Source organism: Lontra canadensis, unplaced genomic scaffold, assembly GCF_010015895.1.
Source record: "Lontra canadensis isolate GAN:19392208 unplaced genomic scaffold, GSC_riverotter_1.0 scaffold30, whole genome shotgun sequence".
NCBI classification, from domain to species: Eukaryota; Metazoa; Chordata; class Mammalia; order Carnivora; family Mustelidae; genus Lontra; species Lontra canadensis.
Window position 1 is genome coordinate 7,597,166 of NW_022631024.1, and position 15,672 is coordinate 7,612,837.

Sequence of the window (15,672 nt, forward strand, 5' to 3'; positions counted from 1 at the left end):
CTTAGCGAGTGGCAAACACTGTCCTTGGAGTTCTGCACTCATAATGTATTTATTTCCCAAAGATAGGGTTGTCCCGTACTTGAAAGAACAGGAAGATGAGTCTCTTAGAGGTAAAGGGATCTGCCCAAGATCTACCCAGCTCCAAAGCCCAGGCTCTTCTTGAGACTTCACCATCCATTAATGTGGCCACTATGTGTTGCACATAGTAGGAGGTCGATGAACACATACTGGAAAAAAGGACACATACACATGAAATGTTACCCTCCTATAAGAGCAGAATTTAAGAAAAAGGAAGCTTTAGGGGTGCCTGGGTGGCTCAGTCATTAAGCGTCTGCCTTCGGTTCAGGTCATAGTCCTAGGGTCCTGGGATCGAGCCCCGCATCGGGCTCCCTGATTGGTGGGAAGCCTGCTTCTCTCTCTCCTACTTCCCCTGCTTGTGTTCCCTCTTTTGCTATCTCTCTGTCAAATAAATAAATAAAATCTTTTTAAAAAGAGAGAGAGAGGGGCACCTGGGTGGCTACGACGGTTAAGCCTCTGCCTTCGGCTCAGGTCATGATCTCAGGGTCCTCGGATTGAGCCCCACATCGGGCTCTCTGCTCAGTGGGGAGCCTGCTTTCCCCTTTCTCTCTGCCTGGTTCTGCCTACTTGTGATCTCTCTCTCTGTCAAATAAATAAATAAAATCTTAAAAAAGGAGAGAGAGAGAAAGAAGCTTTGGGAATATGAAAAGAAGAGAAACCATAATAAAATAATAGACACAGCTCAGCAGAATAACTTCATCTCCCAGATTCCAATAAAACATGGAAACTTTCCCCTTTCTGGTTTCATTGAAACAGCAATGCTGACATGGACAATTTCTAATCCCCCCGGAGCCTGGCCGCCTATCAGATGTGGCTAAATGCAAGATCTGGCATCATCTGCAGACAACTTTTGGATTATTTGGGGCCTCTATTAACAAGGCTGCCCGGCAAAGGACACGAACAGAAAACTCACAAAAGAAGTACAAATGGCTATGAAACATGAAATGCTGTATATTCAACCTCAGTAATCAAATACATGCAAATTGACACAATGAGTTACCTTTTTTCAAAAAACTGATCTGGCAATAATTTTTAAAAACTGATAATAGTTGCAATAACATTTGCTCCCTCAGTCTGTTGATAAGAATGTAAAGTGATAGAACTTCTCCAAGAAATCTTAACTAATTTCTTTGACTAATTATTTCCATTTTTAAGAATATATCCAAGGGAGGGGCCCCTGGGTGGCTCAGTTGTTAAATGCCTTCCTTCGGCTCAGGTTATGATTCCAGGATCCTGGGGTGGAGAGCCTGGAATCAGACTCCTAGCTCAGCCAGGAACCTGCTTCTCTCTCTCCTTCTGCCTGCAGGTCCCCCCTGTTTCTGGTCTCCCTCTCTCTCTCTCTCATCAAATAAATAAATAAATAAATAAATAAAATCTTTTTCTGTCTGTCAAATAAATAAATAAATAAATTTATTTGTCAAATAAATAAAATCTTTTTTTAAAAAGAAGAATATATCCAAGTGAAATAAATCATCAAATGTAAATAAAGACTTATACACAAAAATGTTCATCAGAGTGTTATTGATAATAGTGAAAATTAGAAAAATCTGAACAGGTCACAGTAAAGGATAGGTTAAGTACTTAGTGTTATATGACTTCTCTATGTTGAGCCACTGTACATTTATTTTTTAAATGACATGCATGAAGGAAAAGCTTACAACATAAAAGAGTGAAAAAAAAAATAGCTTACCAGTACATACCTCTTAGAATGGCCAAAATCTGGACACTGACAACACCAAATGCTGGTGAGGTTGTGGAGCAACAGGAACTCTCATTCATTACTGGTGGGAATGCAAAATGGTTCAGCCACTTTAGAAGATAGTTTGGTGCTTTCTTATGAAATGAAACATATTCTTCCATATGATTCAGCAATTGTGCACCTTGGTATTTATGTAAAGGAACTGAAAACATATATCCAGACAAAAGTCTGCCAACAGATCTTTACAGCAAGTTGTGTTCATCATTGTCAAAACTTGGAAGCAGCCATGATATCCTTCAGTAGGTGAACGGATAAACGAACTGTGGTATATCCAGACAACAGAATTTTATTCAGCTCTAGAAAACAATGAGCTATCAAGCCATAAAAAGATATGAAGGAAACATAAACGCATATTGCTGAGTGAAAGAAGCACATGCAGGAAGGCAGCTTACTGTATGATTCCAACTACATGACATTTGGGAAAAAGGCAGAACTATGGAGACAGTATTACGTATTGTAATGATGGACACATGTCATTAGACAGTTGCCCAAACTCATAAAATGTAACACCATGAATGGACCACAATGTAAGTGATTGATTTAGGATGACTGATGTGTCAATGTAGGTTAGCTCTTTGTAAGAAAGGTACCACTCTGGGGGAGGATGTCAATAGTAGGGGAGGCTGTGCATGTGTGGAGGCAAAGGGTATATGGGAAATTTCTGTATCTTCCTCTCAATTTTTCTATGAATCTAAAACTGCTTTAAAAATAGTCTTATAAAAAATAGGGGATGGGGTGCCCAGGTGGCTCAGTCAATTAAAGGGTCCAACTCGATCTCAGTTCAGATCTTGATCTCAGGGTCTTAAGTTCAAGCCCTGCATTGGACTCCATGCTATGTGTGGAGGCTATTATTAAAAAATGTAAAAAAAAAAATAGGGGACTATTCATACTATGATCTCAATTATGTAAAAGAATATATATATATAAGACCAAAAGGAAATACACCAACATAGGAATAATCTTTGTCTCTGAATGATTGCATTGTGGGTAAAGTTTTCTCCTCATATTCTGCATTTTCCAATTTTTTGTAAGATTTTATCTTTTAAAAAGATTTATTTATTTATTTGAGTAGGGCAGGGGCAGAGGGAGAGAGAATCTCAAGCAGACTCTGTGCTCAATGTGGAGCCCGATGTGGGGCTCTATCTCATACCCCTGAGATCATGACCTGAGCCAGAACAAGGAGACAGATGCTTAACAGACTGTGCCAACCGGGTTCCCCTTAAGATTTTATTTTTAAGTATTCTCTACATCCAACATGGGGCTCAAACTCCCAACCCTGAAATCAAGAGTTGCATGTTCTGGGGCGCATGGGTGGCTCAGTGGGTTAAAGCCTCTGTCTTCAGCTCAGGTCACGATCCCAGGGTTCTGCGATTGAGCCCCGCATCGGGCTCTCTGCTCTGCAGGGAGCCTGCTTCCTCCCCTCTCTCTCTCTGCCTGCCTCTCTGTCTACTTGTGATCTCTCTCTCTGTGTCAAATAAATAAAATCTTTAAAAAAAAAAAAAAGAGTTACATGTTCTACTGATTGTGCCAACCAGGTGCTCCTGCATTTTCCAAATTTTTAGTTACAACAAAGACATAGCACTTCAATCAGGAAGAACCAGCAACAGAATTCACTTGGATCTGGGCATATGTCTGCCAGCCACATCGTTGATCTGCGTCCATGGAATCTCTCTTAGGATAAGAGAGAGAAAGTTCTAAGTTACACACGCACATTAATTGCAAGGCACCTTCTCTAAACAATGAAGCTAAATGTTGAAATCCTGCTTCAAAGTCCTTCTAAAAGATGCTAAAAATAAGCTTGGAAAAGTGCTGCAGTTCTTGGAGTTCTACTGAAGGACGTCATTGGGAGTGGGCACCAACTCAAACCCTCGCTCGTCATCAGTGTTGGCCGTAGAGCAAAGAATGTGAGCCATTTGGGGGAGGAATGGGGCCAGTGCTTCATAAATAACTCATTCTCTTAGATTGCTGTAATTGTAATAAAGAGGATCACTGACAGGTGCAGAACACAGAACCTTCACTATCATTATCTCACTTGAACATTGCAGTCACTCTGGAGGGAAGATGATAGTAATAGCAGTAATGATAATATTATATTTGTGACTAAGATTTACTGAGCACTTTTATGCCAGGCATCAATGCTGACCACTTCATGTACATTATCCCTTTTCAGTCCTTCTCCTGTAAAGTGGACATCTCCACAAAGGTCAGTATACTGTCACTTAAAGAAGTGAAATGGCTAGCTCAAGGTCACCAAGCCAATAAATGGAAGAACTAGATTTATAGCCATTTATTTGATCCTCAAGTTCAGAGTGATTTCCAATGCTTACTGAACTTCCTCAACGTTGATTATTTTTTATTGCTATTATTAAGAGAGACATTAGTGTAGCAGTAGACTGCTGGGTACAATGCTGGTCCTTCTAGCTGTATAACCTTGGACAAGACAGTGAATTTTTTTAAAATTTAGATTCAATTAGCCAACATATAGTACATCATTAGTTTCAGATGTAGTGTTCAATAATTCATCAGTTGCATATAACACACCCAGTGCTCATCACAGCATGTGCCCTCCTTAAAGGCCACCACCCTGTTACCCTCTCCTCCCATCCACCACCCCTCCAGCAACCCTCAGTTTGTCTCTTATAGTTCAGAGTCTGGACAAGTCCGTTTAGCTCTGTGTCTCAACTTCCTCTTCTTTAGAATGAGGATCACAATGTCTATCTTATAGGGCTCAAGGTCAAACAAAACAATGTATAGGAAGTGTTGAACCAAACCTGCCCCAGAGTAAACACACAAATAACACTGGAACATGTCTGATATTCCTAAACCCTGTCTTTTCACTTGGTGGGTCAAGTGCAGGAGAGTACAATGTCCTTGGGGTTCAGTGTCCGAAATTCTAGACTCTCAGAGGAGTCAAACTCCCTGACCTGCTTCCATGACCTCACCCTTCTGTTAGAACCACCCCCGCCCCCGTGCCCCGTTCATTAGAGGGGGCACCTGTCATTGGAGAGGTGCCTAGCATCTAGGCCTGGCAGAGTGGCAGGAGTGAGCACTTGACCCCTCGGGCACCCCTAAGAAGTCCAGGCCTTCAGAATTAAGATGGCCTTTGTTGAGGGTCACCCAGTGGGCTCAATCAGAAGAGCATGAGACTCTTGATCTCAGAGTCATGTGTTCGAGCCCCATGTTGGGCATGGAGATTACTTTAAAAATAAATAAATGATTTTTTTTAAAGATGCTCTTTGTTGAACTATTCTGAAACAGCTATGTCAATTTCATGCTGGTTTCTGAGGCCTGGATGGTGAGGAAGCCCAGCCCTGGAGGAGACAATGTTTCACAGAAACAGCAAGAGCAGATATCAGAGTGGGAAGGGGCTGAGGAGTCAGGCCTTCCAACCCTGGCCTTGTAAAGAAAATACACCAAGATCCAGAGAAGGAGAAGACCTTAAAAAGTCCCTCCCTGCACATTCATTATAGAGCCGGGGTCAAAGCCACACCTATGACCCTCAGGTCACCATCAAACTCCCATCATTCCTTTCAGAGGGGCAGCTAAGGGCCAGCAGTGGACTTAGAGTTTGCTGGCTAGAAACCCCAGAGCCTTCCCTCCCAAAGCACCGCCCTTCTGACTTCTGGTCCAGAGCTCTTTATGTCACCAGGGTCTCTGCTCAGGCACTTTCCTCCTGGAATCACAGAAATGGTTCCCTCCTGACAGCTTTTTATCAATGCTCAAGACAATATTTTAAATGATGACAATAATCAGGGTCTGCTCTCAGGCAGCAGTCGGGACCTCAGGAATGGCAAAATCTTCCAAATTAGGCCACATTGTTGTAAGGGAGCTAGAAAAAAACATCTTTCCCCTTCCAACAGGCTTAAATTAGAAGGGCTCTAAAGAGGGTCCTGGGAGATCAAGCCTGCTCTCGGGCCTGTGGATCTGATTTCCTTTCTCAAAGGAAGTCACTTTTCGTACAGTCGTTGGGTGTTTATTGGGTGTGTGCAATGTCTCGAGTGTAGCCCAGATTTTGGAATGGGATGTAATCCTTAGCCACATACTGGCAGTGCTACTCCTTTAGAGATAGGAATCTCGGAATCTCTGCCATCTGGTCTCACGTCAGAGCACTAGTCTATGAATCAGCCCAGCTGGGTTCCCAGGGCTGAGTCTATGTCCCTTTGCGGTGGAATTGTCTAGCAGGAGAAGCCCGTGACCTAGGGGGCTTGGTCACAATTCTTCTAGCCTATGTTACCTAGGACAAGAATCAACCTCTCTACACTTTTGTCATTGCAAAGTGAACGTATAATGCCTAGTCTACTCATTGCTAGGAGGATTGCTTCATTCCATCAGCAGAAGTGTATTAAAGACTGGTCTAGAGATACCCTATGAAGGACACACACACACACACACACACACACACACAAACCATGTCCTGCACTCATGATGCTTACTATATAGCAAGTGAGAGGCACCTGGGTGGCTCAGTGGGTTAAGCATCTGCCTTTCACTCGGGTCATGATCTCAGGGTCCTGGGATCAAGCCCCACATCAGGCTCCTTGCTCAGTGGGGAGCCTGCTTCTCCCTCTCACTCTCCTACTGGGCTCTTACTCTCTCTCAAATAAATAAGCAAAATCATAAAAAAATATATGCAATATAGCAAGTGAGATAGCTAGCTAACAAATAAATGGGTAAGTAAGCAAGATATTCACAGATAAATAATGGGCTGTACGAAGGAGATTAAAAGGTGCTGGGACACACAATAACTGGGAGATGTCCCCCCTCAAGTCGGTCAGGGAAAGCCTCTCAGGATGTGACCTTCAACCTGAAATCAAAAGAAGCAGCTGTCTGAGCAGAAAGCAGAAGGAGCAGCGAATGCAGGACAGGAGGCGGGGAAGGAGCTGGAAGGAGACCAGGGCAGTGAAGCTTACAGAGTGAAGGGGAAGTGGAGGAGGTAGGAGCAAGGGAGGCAGAGCTCTGCAGCCATGCCTGCGGATGGGAGTTCCGTCCAAGAGCAACAGCAAGTCAAGGGAGAGTGTTAAGGAGGGGGATGAAGGTGCATTCCGGGGCAGCAAGGGCAGGGGCACGGAAGCATCGAGAAGGCGGGGATGCCCAGGGGTGAGAAGACAGACGGGGGCGGGGCCTGGCCTGGGACTGGCCTAGAGGCACATTCAGGATCCAGTTTCCACCGGGACTTGTCAAGACTTGGATTGGGTGTGGGGTGAGGGAAAGAAAGACATCAAGATGGATGTCTAGATTGGGGGATCACTGGGTGACTCATACAGTCACCGAACATCAAGGAAGCAGAGAGATTCGCCTGAACCCCCGGGGCGTGGTGTCGCCGCTCAAGAAGCCCCCGGAGATCTCCCAGCTCCGAAAGGGAGCCCGACCGTGCAGCGCAGGGAGGAGGGCATCAAAGGAGTCCTGCGCAAAGAGGGCCGAGTGAGCGGAGCCTCCGAGGAGAGGGGAACGAGGAGGAGAAGGGCTCTGGCGTCACAGATCACGGTTGTGAAATAGCAAATGCCGGCCAGGCTAATGGGAGTGGGGAAGGTGCTGGTGTCTGGGAAGCCCTGACGGCGTGTGGGGTACGGTCCCGAGCTCGAGTTAACGCACCGAGGCCTCACAGGAGCACTCGAGGACTAGATACTCCGATGACCATCTGCGCTCGGCAGACGAGGAGACGGAGGCCCAGCGAAGCCCTCCCGGGGGACTCACGGAAGGCCGCACCAGCCCTCCGCAGGCTTCAGTCTTACGCACGTGGGCTCCGAAGGCCTTGACCTCACGGGCATACAAACCGCCTCTCTGGGAGGCCAGCGCAGAAAACAGAGGTTGGAGGAAGTGGAGGAGGGCAGAAGTCCAGAGCAGGCGACATAAAGGACGCCAAAGTGTTTTGCAAACTAGAAAGCACGGTCCCCACTCAGAGCACCATCGCTAGTATTCCAGAACCGGCCTCGCCTCCGCGGCAAGGAAAGGTTTCTGGGGCAGTGGCCTCGGGAGTGATTGGAGGACCGTGGCCGCTCCGAGGGCCCAAACAGGAGGACTCTCAGGGGATAGGCAGAGGAGACTCTGCCGCTGAGCAGGGGAGCGGCGGGTGTGGGCTCCAGCCCTAGTCCTGCCCTAACCTACTCCCGGGCTTTGGATGAGTCGCCTCTCCAGCCTGGTGCCTCCAGCCTGGTGCCCCCATCCGGAAGATGGATGTAGGGAGGAACGGGGATTCTAAGAGCTTTTCCAGACTTCGCATTTTGAACAATCGCTCCGCTCCCGCTATGGTTGCTCTGCTTCTCACTCGGGTAACAAAAGGACCGTCTGTGTGGCCCTTTACCAAAGCAGAATGCCACCTTGGACCGGAGGCGCGCCCTCTGGGAAGCACCTGTCGCCTACCGCTTCTGTCTCCTGAGTCCACAGATGTCCAAGTCGAACACGCCTCACTCCTCCTGCCCCTACCGGGACACTGGTTTCCAGGGCTCCTAATTGCAGCCCATTCCTGTCCCTTTGAATCCTTCAGGGGGAGCGTGAGCAGCACAGACAGTATCTCAGACCCCACTTCTGGGATACAGCCAGAAAACGCAGGTGCGGATTCCACCCCTGGGGGTCCTGTTTTGAGTTTTCTGTGAAGCACCACCCCCAGGACTTCCTCACATGTGCTCCATTCTGTTCCTTCAGTTTGGGATCCACTACCCTGGGGGGGGGGGAATAAAAAGCGTTCATTTGGGATGCAGCGCTGGATTTTTCTCCTCATGCATTGGGATCTCCACCAGAAGAAAAGACTCACAGGCCTGCAAGAGGCCCTTTTCCATCCAAGTAGCGCAATCCCAACCCTTCTTGCTGATGCAGAATTTTGTAACCTGTAAAGCACTTTCATATATTATTAATCCACATATTATTCCTTTTGTCCCTCAAACAATTCCTGAACTACTGTGCACAGGGTAAGATAAAATACGAGACGCCGGTTACATTTGAATTTCAGATCAACAAAGAATAATATTGTATGGTAAGTAAATCCCAGATACTGCACGGGACACACTTATGCTAAAATAGTATTCATTATCTGAGATTCAAATTTAACTAGGTATCCTTTCATTTACTAAGTCTAGCAAACCTAGGTGGGGATCATTAACCCAATTTTGCAGAAGAGGGCTCAGAGGGGTGAAACGGTTTATCGAAACTCCTTAGGGGCAGGGGACCGTGTGTGATTCATCTTTAAAATTTTAGTGTTTATTTATTTTTTAAACATGAAAAACATATTTCCCTAAGCCGGTGTATCAGTCCCTTTGGTGGTGATTTGAGAGATTCACACCTCCTGAAAAGTCTACTCTGAGAATTGATGCTGTGTGTTTGTGTAGATAAGTATATTGCATGGAGAATTGGAAAGTTAATGATTCATTTTTAATCTTCAGTTCCCAATCTGGAATTAGTTCCCAGAAGATTCTAGGGAAATGCTTACTCAGATACTGGACTTTCTGAGCCTCTCATTCCTACAGGAACCCCACAGGCTAACAGGAAAAGTTGGCTCAGGACACAGAATGGTCCCAGGAACTCCGAGTTAGGCTTCCCAATCTTTCTAGGTGGTTATACTTAAGATTACTTCAGATGCATTTCTGGAAAGCAGAGTGAAACTATAGAACATTATGAAATTAGCAGAGGGCGTCACGAAAATGATCCTTTTCAGAATGCTCCTTTCCTGTTCCTGGTTCAAGATCACAGGGAGGCCTGCCCAGGGCTGCCACACCCAGGGTGGTCAGGAGGTAAAAGCCACTAAAGACACTGCCAAAGACAGAACACAAAGTCCCCGTCCTGCCCTCTGGAGGAGCAGACCCCTCGGTGGCATTGGTAGGCCACCTCCACAGTGACTCTGGACTAGCTTCAGCTCGTCTCTCTCCTGATGGACACCTTGGGCTCTGCCCACTGACAGATCACCTACTAATGTCATCCGCGCAGCCACAGCTGCAAATAAACACAGACACTCCGCAAGGCTTCCACAGCTGATGACAGAGGTCAGGGATCTTGGCTCCTTGCCAGGCTGTCAACTAAAAAAGGTGACTTGCTGAAGAGTTGTGAGCATGGGTGAGCCTGTTTTTCACATCTGACGCTCAGTGGCAGAGTCTTAAAATGTTAGGGTTAGGAGAGAGAGCCTTCAAAACATCTCAGTTGGATCTGAACATTCTCATATTTTTTTTCCCCAGAAAGAAACACCAATCTCAAAGAAGAAAAGATTGTAATTGAGCTCACACCGTAACTTGGCAGCAGAACCAGGCCTGGAACTCATTTTTCTTCTAGATGAGGCATTCCTGACTCAGATGATCAGCTTTGAGTGACGAGCAAGCAGCAGGTGGGGCAGATGTGGTCCCTGAGCTGGGAGCTGGTGCTTCGGGTCACTGAGCTTTAACCTCTGCACATCATTAGCATCTCCACCCAGACTGTCACCTTCTCCAGCCTGAAGGTCCTGTGGTCCCCAGTCCATGGCTTAGAGATAAACAGCTCTCCGCTGGGCCCCGGAACTGGGGGTGAAATGGCCCCCAGGGAGCGTCTGGTCCAGTCTCCTTAGCAAGGTAGGGTGCCCAGTGCCTGTGCTGGGAAAGAGTTCCAGCAGCCGGGGCACTCTCCTAGGTTGCAGGTGGGGAGGCAGACCCCAAGGAGGCAGAGGGTGGTAAGCAGGCCAGGGAGGCGTGGAGCTAGCCTAGGTAAGCTGAGGAATGACCCTCCTGTCTCCCACCAGCTCTGTTCCAGCGTCCTCTTCAGATGGGACTACAGTCTGCCTCTGTGCACTTCCCCCTGCTGGGTCCCTTCCTCTCCTCCGGCGGACCCTGGTAGGAGGCCGCCCAGATGGCACGGTATGTGAAACTGTGAAACTGCCGAGTCAGGCCGGAGCCCCAGTCCGCACACAGGCCAGCCAAGCTCTCTCCCCTGCCAGGCCCTTGCACAGAGCCCTCCGAAGAGAAAAATGTTACAACTGAATGAAGGAAGCACAAGGGCAGCTCTGGGGCGGGGGCGGGGGGGTGGTAGGGGGGAGTCTTGGATGGATTCCCTTACACATGCCCACATGGTTCTCTGCCCTAAGCAGAGAGCACAAAGGCCTTTGAGGCTGCCCTCTTGAAGCTTCCTTTCCGGTTGGGGAGTCCGTTAGAGGAAATCAGATGATCGCGGGAAATTGCTAAGAAGAAAACATGCTAGGGACCAGTTGAACAGTGACTCGGGGGCAACATGACATCTCGGAAAAGAGGCGAGACCGGAAGGAGGGCAAGGAGGAAGAACGGCACATGCAAGTCCATCTCTGGGACAGGAGCAAGCTGACTGTGTGAGGAACAGAAGAGCCAGCATGCGGAGGGCACGGTGAGTGAGGGGAAGAGGGTATGAGATAAAATCTGGGAGGAGCCTGTGGTCTGCACCATGACCTACTGTGCCGTGCTTGGCCAAAGAAGAAATCACGGCGTGATCCCAGTCCCCAAGGAGCAGAGCTACAGCAAAGCAGAAATCACAGCAGCATCCTGCTGGTACCTGTGAGGACCGGGTGCTCTCAGGTACCTGGCTAGACTGGGGTCACGGGGGCCACTGTCTGACTCCTGCTCCTACCCAGCTCTCCAGTTCAACTGCAGACATCCATCCATCCCAGCTTTCTGCCTAGGCCACGGCCTCAGGAGGGCTCCTCTGCTTCTCCCCCAGGGAACTCGGGCGCTCCTGGGGCAGCCACACAGGCCAGAGGCAACCAGAGAACGCTGTTCTCAAAGTTTCTGAGAAAGGCTAGACTCTGAGTTTCACCTCCTTCGTGGGTCTCCTTCCCTGGCTCTCAGAGTCTTGTCGGGACCCTTCACTTTCTTCTCCAGTCCGACTAGTTCTCGGGGTCAGTGATGACAAGACAGTTCACCCAGGGGGGAGAGATGGCACTATGCCCTCTCCCAGGGAGTCCTGTATTTTTTCAAAAGTCAATGTCCTGAGTGAAAGGAATATACCAAAACTTAATTTTGGTAATCTGCCCTCCAGGTGGGCACGGGAGGAAGTACCTGTGGAGCTGGCAGGTGGATGGCAGGGCCCTGCCTGCCTGCAGCCGGGGCTTCTGGATCCAGGCTCAGGTCAGCGCTCACTCCACCAGGCTACGTGGCCTTCTTCGGGTAGGACATTTACTCCACCCACCACAGGCATCAGACTCTCCGGAATTTGTAGGGTCTGCACTAATGGCTGGAGTCTGGCTCCTGTGGAAGGGTGGGGTGGTCCCAAAGAAGTGGACAGTCAGAGAACTGGGTATCAGTTGAGGATGTTCTCATGGAAAAGTCTAACCCCTTCCAGAAAGTTCTGTCTGGCTCAGCAAATTGTCTTGGCGTCTCGTTGGCACTGCGTCTGTATTTCTTTCCCATTTCAGACCAGGAGAGAACACATGGGCAATCTCTGCGATTTGGTTTTATCTTTCCTCGGGAATGATCTAACCTTAAGCAACAAGGCCAAGAAAACCTACTCCCACCCTTTGGTCCTTCAGTTTGCTTCTAGGAATGTGCCGCAAGGAAATACTTCCAAAGGTTGTTTTAAAAGCTTGTTTTCATAAAGGTTGATAGTATTACATAGAACAGCAGAAAGCTGGAACTACCCCAGGGCCAAATGACAGGTGGAAGGACAAACTGGCCCATCCACTTGAAGGAATATTATGACAAGCCTTACAAATGACAAATATAAATCTTGTCAAGACACGGAAAAACACGTATGAAAGAACATCTGGTGACTATATGAGAAACTAAAACTGCACAGGTCTATCAATTTCTTCCCCAGAGGGCTATACCTAAAAACTGGAAGAGCTCAAGGAAATTTTTAAAAATACAACTTAAGGGACGCCTGGGTGGCTCAGTTGGTTGGACGACTGCTTTCGGCTCAGGTCATGATCCCGGAGTCCTGGGATCGAGTCCCGCATCGGGCTCCCAGCTCCATGGGGAGTCTGCTTCTGCCTCTGACCTTCTCCTCACTCATGCTCTCTCTCACTGCCTCTCTCTCAAATAAATAAATAAAATCTTAAAAAAAATAAAAAATAAAAAATAAAAATAAAAATACAACTTAAATAAAGCACATCTCTATTTTGCGGGCATTTGGGTGCTTAGATGTTTAAATAAAATAAACCTGGGGAAAATGCTAACTTTTCACTATGGTTCAATATAAAATTATTATTGATTTTCTCCAAAATATAGTCCATGATTTTAATAACTGCTAATTGCTCAATGCCCCCTTAGGTGGTCAGGACAGAAGAATGATTGTTTGCTGCCTGGGGTCGGGAAGAATAGGGATTTGAGTCTTGACCAGGGCACTCCCCCTCTCAGGTTACTCCAGGAGCTGGGATCCAGGCAGAACCACACTTGCTCACACTAAAGGAAGGAGATTACTCTGTCAGTCAGCTCTTGTCCTGGCCCAGGGGAAACCATCCCTCCAGCCCCAATGGCCTGTCCTAGAGAATTCCTCTTCTCCCCAACTAATAACAGTAACCATATCAGACAGGATTCTTGGCTGCAAACAACAAATATCTCTTATGGATTTTTTTCAAAAATAACAATAATTCCTATTGCTATTACTATCGTTGGCATCCCTGTCACTAGATGCTGGCACTGTACCGGGCTAGGTGGCAAGGGTTGATGTGCATTATCTCTTTTTATCCATAACTTTAAAAAAAGGAGGCAATTACTCCCAGGTAAAAATGAAGTAATTGAGGTTTAGAAAGGTTGCCAAACTTGCTCCAAGGCCACGGATTAGTAAGCGGTGGAGATGGTGTTCAAAGCCAGAGCTAACTACAAAGCTGGAGGTCCCACCCACCAGGTCCTGCTGTCCCGACAGTGAAGCCTCTTTCGGGCTGGAGCAAAAATCTGGCCAGCTGGGGATGGTGCCTCCATCCTCCACAGGCCCCTACAGGCCCCAACTGTTCAGTGCGATTTCCAGAGTCCTGGCTAGAGTTGGTTGTTGACATTCACGCTAGCAGAGCCATGAAGCCCGCTGTCCTAGCAGCTCACACGAACTGGCAAGAAGCAGAAAGTGCTCTCATGGCCTCAGGAAACATCTGCAAGTCCTCAAGGAGGCAAGACCTGCCCCTTTATCGCCCTTCCAGGACAGATAACAAGCCTGTCCCATCTGCAGGGATAGGACAAACATGCTGCATTTACTTTTCAGGCTGGGTCCCAGCAAATGGAACAATTCACTCCTATTCCACTTTTAGGACCAGCCACTGGGGAGCAGACCCCACACGGGGCAGTAGGGTCACAGTTCTGAAATCAGAGTGACTGACTACCTTCTAGGGCTCACAAGGCAATGGTGAAAACAGCAGTAAACAAGCTTTGCAATTCAAGGTGACTGGTGTAGGAGAGAGGATGTGGGCTAAGGGGAAAGTATGAACTTTGGAGTCAGAAAGACCTGTTGCTTCACATCCTGGTTGTGTGATTCTGGGCAAATTTCCTAACCTCTCTAAGGTTGTTTCTTCTTCTGAAAGAGATGTAAATAATTATACTTTCATTGCATAATTCCCATGAGACTTAAAAGGAACAAACATGTCAATGGTTAAAATTGCCTAGCGCAGAGTGGGGCTCTCCAAATGATAACTACTATTAATATTATCGGTATTATTCTACAGATGCCAGGAAGGGCATCTATAAATGTTGTTGATAAGAAGAAAACAACAGAAGGGACATATGAGCTAGTAAGTAGGAGTTCATTGAGTTGAGTGGCTGGTGGGCAGGAAGAGTTTTCTAGTTAGAAACAACAGCAAGGGCAGCTTTGTGAAGGACCATGAGTGGGCCAGTTAGGAACTACCAAAATATTCCCATCAAGCAATAAGGGACTAGTCTGGGGCAAGATAAGTCTCTGAGATCCCCTTCCTACAATCCTCAAATAAAGGAAAATAAAGGACCTCTCTGGGTAAGTACATAAACCACCATTCTTGGAAACTATGTTCTCTGTAGCAAAGCAGCCTCCATCCCCCTGGTCCATCAGTGCACAGGGAACAAATAAACTAGCTTCTGGGTACCCAGCTTCTGACTCCCCTCCTCTGGAGTCATACAGGCCTGGGTTTGATTCCTGGTGGGCCACATTCTCTGCTGTATAGCCTTGGCAAGCCACTTGTCTCTCTCACCTCTCAGTTCTGTTATCTGAAACAATGAGAATAATTATATATTACATTCTATGTACATAGTACATTCATGATACACTATCTCAGCCCCTAGCACGCAATGGGTTCTACAGTCCAGAGAAAGAGGGTGCTCTCATGCTTGAGCTCACAGCACAGTGAGGGCAGGACAGACATTTCCTGGGGAAGCCTCACACCTTCAAACACTGAGGATAGAAAACAAAACTTCCACCAAAGTGCTATGTCTTAGACACTGCTCTGCACTTTGCTTTTTTCAATGAATAATAGATCATGTCAATATAGGTCTTCCTCCTTCTTTTTTCTATCGAGCTATAACTCACATACCATAAAGTTTACTCTTTTAAAGTGTCCAATTCAGGGCTCCTAGGTGGCTCAGTCAGCTCAGGTCATGACCTCAGGGTCCTGGGATCGAGCCCCAAGTTAGGCTCTGCACTCTGTGGGGGTCTGCTTCTCCCTCTGCCTCTGCTCCTCCTACTTCTCCGGCTGTCTCTCAAATAAATAAATAAAATCTTTTTAAAAATCAAAGTGTACAATTCAGTGGATTTTGTGTGTTCACAAGGTCACGCACCCATCACTACTAATTCCAGAATAATGTAATCATCCCCCAAAGAATCCTAGTTCCTGTTAGCAATCCCATTATACCAATAGTATAGATCAATAGTCAGAATTTCCCTTTCCCCTCCTAACCCCTGATAACTACTTATTTTCTGCCTCCATAGATGTGCCTATTCTAGACATTTCATCTAACGGAATC